This window comes from Delphinus delphis, chromosome 5, assembly GCF_949987515.2.
Source record: "Delphinus delphis chromosome 5, mDelDel1.2, whole genome shotgun sequence".
NCBI lineage: Eukaryota > Metazoa > Chordata > Mammalia > Artiodactyla > Delphinidae > Delphinus > Delphinus delphis.
Window position 1 is genome coordinate 136,387,494 of NC_082687.1, and position 14,904 is coordinate 136,402,397.

Sequence of the window (14,904 nt, forward strand, 5' to 3'; positions counted from 1 at the left end):
TCGGGCTCGGCAGTCTTGAGAAACTGGCAAGGAGGGAACAGGAAAACTAGAACAGGCGGAGAAAGTCAGGGTGGGCTCAGACAGGACCCCGCCTGCTTGCGACAAGGGGATGCGTGAGTCCTTCCCCGTGTGCAGCTCAGACGTTCCTACCGGGAAGCCGCGATCCGTGATCGAGTCCAGACAAGGGCAGCACCAGCTCAAGACTTCTTGTCTGGAACCAGGCACCGGAGACTCATCACCCCTGGGGGCCCCGAGAACACAGTCGCCCCGCTTTTGTGAGAACAGATGTTCTCTTGAGATTAACAAGCCTGTGAAATGACATCCCCTGGAGTTAAAGCTAGGACATAGAAGTGAACGATTGTCCCCCCCTCCAAGGAGCCAAGAGGAAATAAGCAGAAGGATGGAGGTAACCAGGGGCTGGGGGAGGGGCAGGGGGCCGTGCGCCGTGGGTAGAGCTTATGTTGGGGGTTGGGTTAGTCAGGGCTCTCCAGAGAAACAGAGCAATAGGAGACAGAGAGAAAGGAGATAAATATATAAAGAAACGGCTACAGGTACAGATAAGGATATAGATACAGACATACGTGTACAGATATAGATACAAAGAGACTTATTAGAAGGAATTGCTCACAGGATTATGCAGGAGGCTGGGAAGTCCAAAGGCTGCAGAGCTGATGTCTCAGTTGGAGCCCAAAGGGCAGAAGCTGCCGTAGAACCAGGAAGACTCGATGGTCCAGTTGGAGGGCCGTCCGGCAGGAGAACTCCCTCGGACTTGGGGCGGGTCAGCCTTTCTGTTCTATTCAGGCCTTCAAGGGGTTGGGCGATGCCCGCCTGCATGGGGGCTGGGCAGTGTGCTTTATTCAGTCCACTGATTCACATGCTAACCTCATCCAAAAGCACCCTCACACACACACCCAGAACCCTGTTGGACCAAACACCTGGGCACCTGTAGCCCAGGCAAGCTGACAGATAAAATTCACCTTCACAGCGGTGGTGAAAAAGGTTTGGGTAAAAATAGTGGTGTTGGGTACACACTGAATTATACCCTTGCAGATTATTAGATCCTAAACATGATGTTAAGTATATTTTACCATAATTTTAATAGAATGCACGGTGCAGATGTTTGCAGATGCCCCATTTTATAGGTTAGAAAAAATATATATAATTCTTGCTCTGGCAGCACATATACAAAGATTGAACAGTACAGAGCAGCTTAGCGTGGCCCCCTGTGCAAGGATGACCTGCAAATTGGTGAAGTATTCCATGTTTTCTTTAAAAAGCTATAGGTAGCAAAACCGTTCCCACAAGTTCCAAACTGGAGTTGGCAAACTGTCCTCAAAGGACCAGAGACCAACATTTCGGCTTTTGCCATCCAGCCTCCGCTGCCCTTGGATCAGGAAAGCAGCCAGAGACTACAGGTGAGAGAATGAGTGTGGCCGGGTTCCAATAAAACTTTATTTATACGCACAGAAATTTGAATTTCACATAAGATTTTCACATGTCACAAAACACTCTTTTTTTTTTCTTTCAGTCTTCGAAAAACCTAAAAACCGTTCTTAGGTTGCCAGGTGTACAAAAATAGACAGTGGGCTGGTTGTGGCCGGTCAACGGTAGTTTGCTGACCCTGGAGCTAAGCAAAGAGGAGCTGGGGCTAGGCTCCACGGAGGGCGCCAACCCCAAGCCCAGCCGAGGGGGCTCAGCCATGCCTGGGTTCCCAGGGGGTGCTAGGTGGAGGAGGGCATAAGGAGAAATAAGGGGGCAGAACCCTGGGGACAGTGGGAAGCAGACCTGTGCCTGGGGGGCCGGGGATCTGACCTCCACCGCCATCTCACCCTGGACCGCATGTCCTCCTGATGCCCCAGCCTCTCCCACTCGGCCCCGTCTCACCCTCCTGCCTCTCAACATCAAGGAAGGCGATGCCCGCTGCTCTGGAAGGCCACGTGGGCAATAGGCCGCAAGGGTGACCCCAGGACTGCTGGGGACTGAGACGTGTGCCAGGACGCAGGACCTCCAGCGCCAAAGTGCACACGGTCCCAGGGAAACCGGGATGGTCAGCCACTCTCCAGTCACCCCGACTGGTGCAAGCAGCAGGAGAAGGGACACAGAAGACAACTGCCCCACAGCCCCGGCCCCGGCCTCAGGCCTGGCACAGACAGGTGTGCAAGACCAGGGCGTGGTCTCTGCACCTACGGGAACGGGATGTGCCGTGAGCGAGGGCAAGATACGCTACATACGACCGTAAGGACGCTGCTCCCAGACGCAGCATAGAGCAAAGAACGGGGCGATGCCACGTTTCCAAAGCGTAAGACGGCCAACTGCTCCCCGGGGACCGCCTCTGAGGAAGCCCGGGTGGCACAGGGACTTCTGGCTGCCGCTGCCTTGGTCCTGACCCGCTGCCGGCCCCCCAGGGGTGCTCAGTCTGGAGATGTCCCCACCGCACAGTCAAGGTTGCACACCGCTCCTTGGGCATCTTGCTGGGCGTTCACCGTGGCAGGGCACTGGCCCTTCTACACTTGCCAGTTACCTACGTGACAGCCCTTACTGAGTGCCTCCGTGGGTCTGGGACAGAAAACTCCTTACGGTGTTGTGCTCTCTAACACTCGCAGAGCCCCCAAGGGGTAGGTGTTTTTAATCCCATTTTACAGATGAGAAAACTAAGGCCAAAGAGGTGAAGTCAGTGTCCTAAAGTGACACTGGGCCCCAAGATGAACCCCTGGCCCGTCCTCCTGACTTACAAGGGGCGCACCCTCCCTCCCTGCAGCCTTTTCCTGAGTTTAAGGAAAGGGGGTGCTGATGTCTGGGGTTCCTCCCCAGGAACCCCCAACTCACAGCCCAGACCCTAGACCCAAGGGCAGCCCTGTCCCCTGCTGGAGGCGCTGCCGGCATTCTGTGTACAAATGCCCTGACAAGATGGGTCATCAGTGTGAAATCATCCCATCAGCAGGGCGCGGCCGCCAGCCTCTCGTTATTGCCAAATGAATGACTCCGTTTAGAGAAGTCGTTTGGGGCGCTGTCCCAGACAATGACTCCTGTCAAAAGATTTACCGAAACTCATGGGCGATGCAGCGGGAGGCCCCGTGGGCCTGGCCTCAGCGTTTATCCTGCAGAAAACAAAGATTGCAGCGTGGACCATTTTGCCGCTGAAATTCATGCCTTTTGACCCCAAATGGAGAGATAATCCCAGGGCTTGTTTCCGCTTCAGCCTGGAGATGTTGTAAATAGCTGGCTCTGAAGCGGAACCTCACACTGGCCTCGGGTGGAAGGCAGGCCATGAAGCAGACTGTGAAAGGATGTGGCTCGCTGATGCTCTCCGTCACGCCACCCCCGTAGGTAGCATGCCCCAGGGGCTTGCTATCCTAAAATTGGTGCTGGGAAGAGCTCTGGCTCAAGGAGGGAGTTATATGCTTTCTCCATCCCCCAGTGAAGACTATAAACTTGATCGCGATTTATTTTCCTCTTGGCTGCCAGGAAGCTCAGAAGCCAAGAAAATACCTAAGCACATTAGCAAGGCTGGTCCTTTGTAATATAACACCTGCGTTCTCTTTTGCATTGGTATTGTGGCTTCTGTCTGGAGTTTATTATGTTTGTTTAATGTGCCTCGCACTGTAAGCCACTTCAAATCCTTTGTTGAAAGGGTGGGGGTATGAGTAAAATAAAATAACCAAGCAGAGTGGGGAGGGGAGAACAGGAGGCCGGGGACTGTGACCTGCCTCTGGCCGTGACAGCTGTCCAGCTATTTGACCCGTGGACTGAGTGAAACATATTTTTCCTGCCTGGGTATGACTCTGGTTCTAGACCAACTGGGTCACCTGTCCATGAGCATTCTGGATCCTCCACCAGGACCGTATCAGTCAGGTTTGCCTGGTAACAAGCACCCCCTGGTTTCACAGCAACACGCACTGATTTTTTCACTCAGAGCTCGTGTCAGGAGCTCAGCTGTGCCCCATGACTTCCCATCCCAGGACCCAGGCTGAAGGGGAGGCAATTTGGAACCTGCTTTCCTCACGGAAGAGTGAAAAGAGTGAGAGGGCTGGAGAAAACCTGGAATGGCCCCTACAGCTCCTGCTCCAGCATATCTGGCCCCCCCACCGCCACCGTGCCACCATCAGTGGGCGGGAGGTAGACGCCACCCCCAGGAAGCACTGCGGCCATGGGTTAGGGCACCAGAGGCTTGGATGGACAGCTTCCAGGAAGGTGGAATGGAGAGCCAAAAGCACTAATACAATTTGCCGCAAAGACCCCAGAAGGGAAGACCCATACGGGCAGGGTTCCGGCTAGCCGGCTCGCCCACCCATGGGAAGACCAGGCACTTCGTGGGAGCCCCATATGTGCTGCTTGGACGTGCAAACGATGAACGGATAGCTAACGGGCGGAATGAGTGACCAGCAGGCCCTGGACACAGGCACGTGTCAGCCTCCACTGCTTCAGTGTCTTCTTCTGCGCGTGAACCAGCCAGCATCTCTCTCTTAATAAGATGGGAAGGCAGGATGACAGTGACAACCTCGTGACACAGTGCCTGGCAGCCCCTAGTACCTGCCTGGCCCGTGGCACAGGCTCAGGAAGGCAGCTTCCTTTGGCTTCAACTCCTTTCAGGAGGAGGTCTCATTTCAGCTGGAAAGACCAGGTGACAGACACAAAATAAGTGTACATATTACAATTATTATACAAGTTAGGATGACGATGATATCGGCCGAGAGTCAGAGAGCAGTCACAGAACCCCAGGCGCTACCCCACGCACCTTACGTGGGGGAACTCATGTGATGCTCACACCCTCACAAGGCAGGAATTATTATCATCCCCATTTTACAGATGAGGAAAGTGAGGCAGGGGCACTTTAAATATGTCTGCACATTCTGGGACCTCCTTGCATCAAGACGCAGGGTCATAGTATATCTCACACACACACACACACACACACACACACACACACACACACCTTGAATCCAGCTGTGCTTGGGACTCCTTGTAACCAATGCCGTGGAAGTGAGGTTAGGCGAGGAAAGGTGTTGGGGCTCCAGCCCCACGCTCATCAGAACGCTCACACTGAGGGCCCTGAGCTGCATGGAAGAAGTTCCACTCCCTGAGTCAGCCATGTTGTGAGGAAACCCAGCCATGTGGACACGGCAAGCCTGGACACTCGGGTCAGCAGTCCTAGTTTTTGCAGCCCAGGCACCTACCATGGGAGCAATGAGGCTTCGGACAGATCCTGACCCCCAGCCACGGGGTCGTGAGGAGACTCAAGGTTCCCCAGCAGGGACCCCAGACTCTTGGAGCAGAGACAGGCCACCCACACTGGCTCTTTCCAAAAAGATTATTGTCTCGCGCCCCTAAGTTTGGGGTGGTTTGTTATACGGCAACAGGACGAAGATTGGCTGCCTTGACACATCCAAAGCACTAGGTCTTGACTAGGCCAGTCGACAGGAGCTAAAGAGGCCTTGAGGAGACTGCTAGTGAGAGCCTCAGGAAGACTAAGATGTGATGGGGGCCTGGAGAAAAGGGGACCCTTGTTACGTGGCGGCCCAAAGGAGAGCAACTGTCTCCAGAAGTAAAAAGGAAAATAGAAACTGTACCTAGTGAACTCAGTGATGTAGCAGATGTTATCTGTAAAGGACCAGGTTGTAAATATTTGAGATGCTGAGAAGCAGATGGTCTCTGCTGCAACTCCGCAAGTCTGTGGCTAGAGCTCAAAACCAACCACTGACGATGCATGAATCACTGGGCCTGGTTGCATTCCAGGAAAACTTTGTTTACAAAACAGGCAGCAGCTGGATTTGGCCCATGGGCTATGGTTGGCTGACCCTTGATCTAGCTAAGATTTCCAGGGAAAATATCGAAAGGGCCACCTCTCTTCTCCTTCCTGCCCAGGATAAAATGCAAGAAGAGAGAGGTGAACCAAAGAGTGAACTGTGTAATTTTTTGGGGGGGTGGGGGGGTCACACTGCGAGACTTGTGGGATGTTAGTTCCCTGGCCAGGGATTGAACCCGGGCCCTCTGCAGTGAGACCACAGACTCCTAACCACTGGGCCGCCAGGGAATTCCCTGAACTGTGTAATTTTTAAGAAAACGTTAGAGAAAATTGAAAGGAACCAGGACTTGCTGGGTTTGAAAACCGAAGTGTTTCTCATCGCCAGCCTGCTCAGATTCTAAAATGTCTTCGATTTTTAAAATTGAAAATTGTCTCAAAATTAACCATAGCTTCTGGGAGAAGATCAGATTCAGAGTAGAGCTACAAGATTCTTCATAAGCACTCAGGAAGATCGAAGGGGGAACCTCACAGATAAAGACCCTCTCAGGAGCTTCAAGTATGTCTCCTCGACCCTCTCCCTTAAAGAGTAGGTTTTAGGAATCTCAGCAAACTCCAAGGGACCCCAAGATAGAGAAGATCTTCTCCTAAATAAAGGAGAGAAGATCTTCTCCTAAATAAAGGAGTGTGTCTGTGTCTGATCTAGTGGTCCGGATGTCAGTAAGATTCATGGAAAACCCACAATGTCTTAAAGCGGATTATACTGGTGGAAACGCCAGCAGCCTGGATAAGAAGGAATGGAGATGGTAAAAAGTACAAAGCCTCTTGGACCCTAAATTACTATGGCCAAGGAGGCTGAGAAGGTCACTGAGTTGCAAACACTGACTACTTCTTATGGTAAAGGAGGGATGAACCAGAACTGAACCTATCCAAGCTGGACCTCGGAAGTGCTATGAACTGGAGACTTCCGTGGGCTTCCCATACTCCTGCTTTTTAAATGCCCCCACGGTTGTATGTTGGGTGTGGGTAGGGGTGCGGATACCTCTTTCTTTAGTTCACAGATCTTCAGGTTTTTTTTTTAACTCCACACTCAAGAATCTAGGGAACTGTACAAAGCAGATCTACACTGGGGCCTGATGGACATGACAAGACCCTGGACCTCATGTCTGGGACTGAGGCCATGATAGTGAGCCTTCCAGGGTGTGGAAGGATGTGAGTGTGTTTTGTACGAGGGAGGAACATAAATAATTTGTAGTCAGAGGGCAGACTGTGGTCTTTTTAAAACACGTCCACAAATTCCTGGGGGCTCCTCCCATGGAAAGGCAGAGGTCTGTGTCCCTTCCTGAATCTGCGCAGGCTTGGGACCTGCTTGAAACCATCAGAATGTGGTAGAAGTGAAACTGCCTGGAGGCGGGTTTGCCTCGTTCACGGAGACCCCAGTGCTTGGAGTCTGAGCCTCCATAGGCGATCTGCCCCACCCCCCCGGGCCGCCATGCTGTGGGGAAGCCCAGCCCCTGCAGGGGCTGCGTTTGTGCGCCAGCCAGCAGGCCTCCTCCTGGATAAACCATGCGTGTCACCGGCACTTCCTGCCCTTCACCCTCATCCCCAGTGGAGCACCACCCTCCAAGCACACCCCCATCCGGCCCCTTAGCAGCCCCCGCTGCCCTCCTTCCTGTCCAAGCCACGACCATCTGGACTTCCCATGAGTCCTTGCCCTGCCTGCCTGACAGGCCTGCCAGCCTCTCTGGCCGCACACTCTTCCTCCCGGGTCTGCCCTGCCCGGCCCTGCCTGGCCCTGCCCTGTTCTGCTGCCCTCGACCCTTTGCCCAGCGTCATGGTTCCTTTCTGTCTGTGGTTTCTGTGGTGTCACCTCCCAGCATGCCCTGGTTCAAATACGAGCTCCCGGCGGGCGCAGGCCCGTGCTCGGTCCCCAGCGTCCGGCACGGGGCGGGTGCTCTAGGAATCTGGGCTGCATGAGTGAACGGAGAGCTTCGGGGCCAGCCAGGCCTCCATCCCATGCCTGCTCTGTCTCGCATTGTCTGTGAACCCTTCACAGGCGACCTGCCCCCATCCCACCTGACTCAGTGCGCGGAATGCGGTGGATGAGGCCTGCCTTTCTGGGGTCCAGCTGGGCTTTGCTGACCGTGCAGAGCCCAGCTGCTCCCGAAGGCCTCACCTCCATCTCCATCTCTATCCTGACATTTGGCTGTGACCTTGGCCCACTGACTCAACGTCTCTGAGGCTCAGTTCCCCATCTGCGATGGGAACCAACCCCTGCACGGCAGTGGGGAGGGTTCCCCGGGGCCGTGTGCTCTCCGCCTACCTCCCGCCTCAGTCCCTGGAGCAGAGACAGATGCACTGCCTGACGAGCTCTCCCACTTCCTCCTCATGTCAGTGCTTCACCTTATCACCCCCACCTCCTAAAGAAGGAACCGGGGCTCTGAAAGGTGAAGCAGCCGTCCATGCAGCAGGCAGGAGAGTCTGGATTGGGACCTGGGTTCATATGGCTGTGTTGCTAGGCCTGGACAGGGTTTGGGGTCTCTCCTGGGGAGAGACCTGACCCTGCCCCACAGATCACGTGACCATCTACGGTGCTGCGGGAATGGGAGGGTCGGGGAGGGTGTCAGCTCCCCACGTCCGGGAGAGGTGTACAGGCACGGGGACCGGGCCACCTGCAGGCTGAACCCCAGTGCCCAGGTCAGGGCCGGGTGCACAGTAGGTGTGCAGGTTGCTGCAGGGGACAGAGTCCAGCCCTGCAGTGTGGGTCAACTGCCTCATTACAAGAGAGGAAGACGCCGACCTCCAGGGGTGCCTGCCCAGGGTCACGGGTCGATGACCACTCAGCGGAAGACCTACTGTGCGCACCGCGCCACAAGGTGGGCGCCGAGCTGATCCTTGCTGCAGGGTCCGCGCACAGCCCAGGCCCATCCCCGGAGGCTCAGAGAGGCAGCCCCAGGCCACGTAGCCACCTGTCCCTCTCCCCATGCCGGCCCCCCGAGGTAGCACTTGCAGGCTGCCACTCGCTGTAACCTGATCAGCGACAGGACGAGAGTGTGAGGCACCAGGACAAGAGACATCTTAACTAGTGGCTTTTCCGGAGCAGCCCGGGCCCCAGACATCTCTTAACGTGTCTGAGCCGGAAATCCTGGCTTCCCGGGTGGATTGCTGGGTGCTGGCGCCCGCCGGGGCGGCTCTACAGGCACGTGTGGGCTGTGCGCGTGGCCTGCGAGGCTGAGGGATGCTGATGGCTCACGTCTGGGCCCAGCCTGGCCCAGGACACTCAATGTCTCCCTTCCGTAGGTGCAGACCTGAAGTCCTGTCCTCAGAGGAGGTCCTGCAAGGAGCGTGGTCCTCGGCCGGGAGGGTGAGGGCAGCCGAGGGCAGCACATAGACAGCCTGGCAGAGAGTGGTCCCCAAACCTGCAGGGCTGGAACCTGCTGCGAGCTGGGGCAGGCACTGTCTCGTGGGTCTCGCCCTCGCCTCCGGAGGGCACAGCTAGTCCTCAGCTGGGGACTGGCCTGGTGAAGGGACCCTCTAAGTCCCCTTCTAACCCTGAGCTGATGCACCGGACAGGGCCATTTCAGCTGGGCCTTAAAGACCAAGCGGGGCCCAGGCAGCGGAGCAAGGGAAGAGGAAGAACTTGAGTGGGGACAGAACAGCCTGGGCAAGTCCTGGCCTCGGGAACACACGGGCTTGCTCAGAGCATGGCGAGCCCCGCCTGGCAGAGCAGAGTCTGCACCTCCCAGGGCGATGGGAGGCTGACGGGAGCGGGGAGTAGACAAGAGGGGGCGGGCCAGCTGGTCCAGGCCTGGGGATACCTGGGCCCGAGCTCAACTCAGCTCGGGGCCAGTGGGGCCGTGATGCTGGAAGAACGGGAAGTCGTCTCCCTTCCAGGAGATGCCACTGCAGCCCGGTGGTCAGAGGACGACCTCTGCAGCCAGGCCGGCTCTGAGGCCCGGCTCTGGCGGGTACAGGCCCGTGTGTGCGGGCCCCTCGCCTGTCTCAGCCTCAGCTTCCTCATCCACAAAGTAGAAGCCACCCCGATATCCTGATTCCTACAACAGACACTCGACTCTGGACAGACAAGTCATTTTTTTTTTAATATTTATTTATTTTTATTCATTTATTTATTTTGGCTGCACCAGGTCTCGTCGCGGCACATGGGATCTTCGCTGTGACATGCGAGATCTTTACTTGCGGCACGCATGTGGGATCTAGTTCCCGGACCAGGGATCGAACCCGGGCCCCCTGCATTGGAAGGCGGAGTCTTACTGGACCGCCAGGGAGGTCCCTGGACAGCAAGTCTTAATAGCAACCCAAGGTTGCGTGGAAAGAGCTACGGAAAAGGACTAAACATGGTTCGATTTTTTTGTTCATGTCTTAGACACCCAACTCAATAACCCCCTCAGTCCACGCCGCGTCCACACGTAGCTGAAGCCTTTGAATCTGCGTGTGCAGAACGGGCTGGCCTCACGGAGGGAGGAGGTGGCTGGGTCAGAGGGAGGACTTCCGCTGAGCCTGTAAAGTTTGATTTCTTGAAAGACCGAAAGTATGTGAAGGCAGAACAGCATCATCAGCGACAGAAAGAATACAGCTGGGCCTCGGCTAAGGCTCAAACAGAGGAGACGCGTCGCTCAGGCCAGTCGCTGCTGGGGACCCCAGCAACGGTCCTCCCCACGGGCTCTCTCCAGCCGCTGTGCCCGCCCCTACCTCCGGGGTGATGCTGGGGAAGTTGCTCCCACTCTGGGGTTCCAGGGCCCCGTCTCCCACGGGGCCCGAGAACACATCCACGTGACGACAGAGCCCGGTGACCGCCTAGCTGGTGCTGTGATGATTACTGGCCACTTTCGTGCCCAGCAGAGGGGCCGGGTGAGGACCGGATGGGGAGTGGTGATGGAGTGGGACAGGCAGGCTGGGGGAAGGGGGCGGGGCAGGGCGCAGTCACCGGGCTCCATGTCCCCAGAGGGAAAGCCTGGAGGCTGAGCTGCTTCAAGGCTCAGCAAATGTCAGGTGTCCAGAGATGAGGGGCTTTGGGGGAGTGGATGAGCCCCCCACCGAGACATTCTGGAAGAGGCCCCCTGGGGGGACAGCAGGGGGCAAGGGGCTTGGAGATGAAGCTGCCCCTCAGACCCTCAGATGGGTCCCTGGAGGTCCTGTCTGGCCTCTGAGGATACCATCTGTGCTCTCCTCTCACCGGTCTGGCTGCGCCTGGGGTCTTGGCAGGACCTCTCAAGAGGGGCTGAGGTCATGACCCCTGCCCTGTCCAGATGGGCCTGGGCCGACCCTGTCCGCGGCAGGCAAGGACAATGGTCCCTTTTTTTGGCCAGTCGCCCACGGCCACATTCTCCAGGGACCTAGTGACCCTGAACAGGGGCTGTAAAGAGGTCCCTGCTGACTCGGCGAGATGTCCACTCGCTAATGAAGGGCCGTTGGAAAGGGCATTGACCTTGGTCAGCAGGCAGGAGCCCTGCATGTGGGGGGCCACTGCAAGGAGAGAGAGGAAGGGTGATGATGCGTCTACCTGCCCCCCCTCACCCACCCAGCCAGAGCACTCGCCCAGCAACTATGGAGACCGCTTCCCGGGGCAGCGGTCGCAGACATCAGCCTGGAAGGCAGGCTCAGAGATTCAAGGCACCATTCCTGATGATGAGAGAAACAACAATGACCACATCATCACAGCCACCACAGCCAGGACCAAAGGGCAGCCCAGGTGCGATGGGAGGGCAGAGCGGCCCTAACCCAACCTGGAGATCAAGGAAGGCTGCCTGGAGGAGGTGACTTGGACCCAGGTCTCCAAGGCTGGGTAGCATTGGCCAAACATCTCAGAAGGAGAAGGGGATTCCAGAGAGGAGGCAGTGTGGACAATTATCTGGGGGCAAAGAAAGGGGTGACAGATGGCTTGTACTGACTGTAGCACTGGCTGCTGGGGGTAAGAAGCTGGAGATGAGGGGCAATGGGGAGGCCGCAAGGGGTTGAGCCAGAGACAGACGGTCACGTGTTAGAAACACGCGCTCTGGGTTGGAACAAGGGAGAGCGGAGGCAGGGAAGCTAGTGAGGGGCCATGGGACGGTTCTGGAGAGAGATGGGAGGGGGAGGGCAGGAGGGACACAGGAGCCAGGAAGGAGGCAAAGGTGCGGACCTGGCGGTTGTCCAGGCAAAGGGAGGGATCCAGACGACTTAGATTCCTGTGGGCGCTGGAGCAAAGCAAGACCGACCTTGAAGAATTGTGTGTGTGTTGGGGGGCGGGGGGGGGGGGTGGCATTCCAACTTGGGCTAAAACCCGGAGGCGGGAAGGCAGGAAACATGCGGAAGTGATAACAGCCGACCACTTCCCGGATTGTAGGAAACGTGAAGTGGGAGGACCAAGATGGGAGGTCGAGGAGCCCACTAGGGTGACGTGGACCAGAGCAGGCACTCCAGGCAGGGCCCCAATTCCTCAGAGGGAGGGAGGCTGAAGGGGCCACTTGGCAGGACAGAGGGTCTGGGGTTTACAAACGTGAGAATATGCAGCAGGTGACAAATCTCTGTGACTCCTGCCCACATGAGGCCCGGGACTCAACGCTCAAGCTTGGGCAAAGCCCGAATGAATGCCATCCCATGCCGTTCCATGCAATTGCATGCTGTTCCTTTCAGCTACTATCAAGATGGCACCACAGGCACAGGCAGAAGGAGTTACACTCCTCCTTAGTTACCTGGCACGTAGGAGCTGTGTGACTTCAGACACATTGCTCTCCCTCTCTGAGCTCCAGTCCCTCTCCTATAAAATGTGTTATCTAATCTCTGCCCTGTTTCCCTCCCAGGGCCATTTGGAATCACACATAAAGGAACAAAAAGTGCCTTGTGCTGCCCGGGGATGGACATAGTGAAAAATGGTCTCTGTGATGACACCTTCTTCTGCAGGGAGTTTAAATGTTCTTTTCAAACACAGGTAAGACATTTACCAAACTTGACAACCTACAGTTTGAAAAATGAACCTCAACAAATTTCAAAGAGTAGGTTTCATACAGACTATGTTCTCTGACCACAATGCAATTAATTTAGAAATTAACAATAAAAGTCATTTAATATATGTACATATAAGTCTGTAAACTTTAGACACACTCCTAAAAATTTTATGTGTTAAAAAGGAAATTACAGTAGAAATAACAAATTATTTAATGCTGAATGGACACGAAAGCATGACATATAAGTTTTTCAGGATGAACCTAAATTGGTTTTTAGAGGTATATCTCTAAACTATGCATTCATTACAAAACAAGAAAGTCTAAAAATAAATAAGTTACATTTTAAACTAAAGGAAATAACAGGAGAATGACAATAACACTAAAGAACATAAAAAAGAAATAAATCTGGGAAGAAATTGATTAAAAGAAAATGAAAATAGAAACGATCAAGAAAAGCAAAATGTTGTTCTCTGAGAAAATAAGATAGAAAAATTCCTAGCAAAACCAAACAAGAAAAAAATGCTGCAGAGAGATAACACTGGAATGAAGAAGGGAACATGACAGATGCAGTATAGATTTAGAATTTGTTGAAGGATACTACAATTGACTTTGTGTCAGTATATTTTGTATGTAAGTATAGTGGACAATTTTCCTGAAGATAAATGAATTACCAAAATTAATTCAGTGTGAAATAGAACGCATGAGCAAACCAATAACCAATGCAGAAGGTGAATTGATTAGCAAAAAATATGTACCTCCAGATAACGAAGAAAAGCTACCCAGCTCGAATAGTATTACAGCAAGAGTTTTCAAACCGTCAGGAAAGAGACAATCCCTAGTATATGCATTCTGCTTCATCAAATGGAGGGGAAAATGGGAAACTAATTCATTTTCTGAGACTAGTATAACCTAATGGCTAAAGCTAAATGACAGTTCATAAAAAGAAGTTATTACGCCAATTTCAATTATAGACGTAAAACAAAATCTTAAGGGGAATACTTGCAAATCAAATCTAGTAGTGCATTAAGGTAACTACAGCTCATTTTAGTTTATCCCACAAATGCAAGGAGAGCTCTCAATTCAAAAATTTAGTAATAAACAACGGCACATCAAGAGCGAAAGGAGGAGAGAGGTCAAAAACCCAATTTGGTCATCTGAAGAGATGCCAAACAAGCATTCAATAGAATTCATTCACTGATTATTTCATTTTCAAAAGAATCGACTATGAACAGAATGAAATTTCCTTATTTGGTTAAATGTAGGCAAAGTACAGGCTAAGCTGCTAAACAAAGAGACCCAAAGGCATCAGGACAAGATGGAGTCTGTTTCTGTGACATGTCACGACACAAGGAGAATAGGGGTACTGCTCAGGCAGGCAGTTCTTCTCCCCTAGTTCACCCAGGGACATAGGCTCCTCCCACCTCCTGTGTGATGTTCACATGTCCCAGGATGTGGTCCTCACCCACCTGGTCAAAGTGGGCTCACCAGCACCATCACCACTTCCACAGAAAGGAAAAGTAACATAGGATTTGCGCACATCATTTCTCCCCACATCTGCTAATGAGAACATGGGCATGCGGCCACACCAAGACTGGAAAACATACTTTCCATCTGGTATCCATGTGCCCTGATAAAACCCAAAGTAGTTCTATTACCAGAAGGAAAAATTAAGGGAGAATGTGTAGCCAGGGGCAATTTGCAGGCTCTACAACACCCAATAAAAATTATCTATCAAAAACATAGAGCAGGCATCATGCTTAGCCATTACCTTTTCCATGTGTTCTCATTAAAGTCAAGATCAAGGCAAGGATGCCCTCATCATCACTTGTGTTCAACATTGTACTGACAGACCTAGACAATGCAATAGGACAAGAAAAAAAAATCAAAAAGGCAAGCTTTGGAAAATAGTATGATTGTTCATATAGAAAACCCAAGATAATCTACGGACAAACTGGTATGAGTAATGCAAATAATTATACAGGAATAACTAGTCATCAGCAAATTTGCTGGATACAAAAACTACAGATTTCCTAGATGCCACCAATGACCAATAGCAAAATCAATAGAGAAAAGATCCCAATCTTAAGCAATTAAAACTCTAATCTTTAGAACTATGCAAGCTTTTTACTGGGAAAAGTTATAAAATATAGCATATTCGTGTATATGGAGACTCAGGTAATAAAGATTGAACTCAGGTTCAATACTCCCTAAATTAGCCTA

At 53.2% G+C, this 14,904-nt stretch overlaps 1 non-coding gene across 1 annotated transcript; it reads left to right on the forward strand.

Moving 5' to 3' along the window:
• Positions 1–1,165: 1,165 nt before the first annotated feature.
• LOC132426407 (U6 spliceosomal RNA) lies at positions 1,166–1,268 on the forward strand. The gene has a single exon (XR_009519697.1). It is a non-coding gene; the product is annotated as a U6 spliceosomal RNA (small nuclear RNA).
• Positions 1,269–14,904: the final 13,636 nt, after the last annotated feature.